Source organism: Mauremys reevesii, linkage group 12, assembly GCF_016161935.1.
Source record: "Mauremys reevesii isolate NIE-2019 linkage group 12, ASM1616193v1, whole genome shotgun sequence".
NCBI lineage: Eukaryota > Metazoa > Chordata > Testudines > Geoemydidae > Mauremys > Mauremys reevesii.
This window is the reverse complement of record NC_052634.1, coordinates 26,003,014-26,004,199: the sequence shown is the minus strand read 5'-3', so window position 1 is coordinate 26,004,199 and position 1,186 is coordinate 26,003,014.

Sequence of the window (1,186 nt, the reverse complement as noted above, 5' to 3'; positions counted from 1 at the left end):
GGCATCAGTTCTGGGTCCTCATTGCACCATAACTCTCAGGGGAAAGTTTGGGGAGGGACCTGCTGCCAGTTGTCAGTCAGAATAGGAGGGAAGCCATGAGTGACATCTGCCATAATGATTCCACATCTGCAGGGAACAATCCTGAACTTGAAGAGCTCACAGGGTCTTTGTAGGGCATCCCAAATGTTTCCTGCATTCCTAAGCAGTTGTTGAGTTGTTTAACCAAGTCCTCACCTGTGAAGGCAGCTCTCGGGATCACTTCTTTCTCAGAGCCCTGGAGGTCCGGGACCCACGGTTCTTCCCCTCGGTCCAGCTGCGAGATCACATCAGGTTTGGAAATTGGAAACCCTACTGCAGGCAAAGAAAACAAGGGAGGTCAGTGGAATTTGTGGGATACTTGTCACAAAGAATATTCCATAGTTTTAACCCCATCTCATTTTTAGGCAGTAACATCTGTAGCCCTCAGGATTCATCTGCTTGCCTGCATCAATATCTCTTTTTTTATAAGTACAGTATTGTGATAGGTTTATTAATTCATATTAAAAATATGTTTGGCTGTAATGCAAGAAACCTACAGGCCAAAAACCTGCATTTTAAGCTAAAGAAAAGTTAGCATAGCTACATCCTGTGTCCTTTTACCCAGAAAAGGAACTGTTTTTCCTATACCCAAATAAAGTGCCTACGCTTAGGTCTAAGACCCTTTACCTAGATCAACAGACAATGAAGAATAGCAAAGGGGATTTTTCAAAGTTGTACTCACAGACTTAACAAGTACCCCACAAGTGCGCAGATACCTGCTATCCATACGCACACACATACTAGCCTATGGAGTAAGCGTATCCTAACATTTCTATGGGGGAAGACTGAAATTTGGGCATAAGAGGAAGGATTTCCGGCATTTATTTCCATAAAAAGAGGTAACCTACCTCTTTTTACCCGCACCTCAACCTCCTCCTCCTTCTCTACACTTCACCATCTTCAACTACGTATTCATGCTATCCATCTACGACAGCTATTAACCAGTAATAGGCCGCACTTATTTTCTTTTCAAACTTTAAGTTCAAAAGGAACTCGGCTAAGCTTGGTCTCTCTAAACTTTATTTTAATTTGTGTGTTAGATTATTTAGTTGAGCTAAAAAGTAAATTCCAAAGTAGCTTTGACAGCTCTTTACATTAGTTTCCCTTG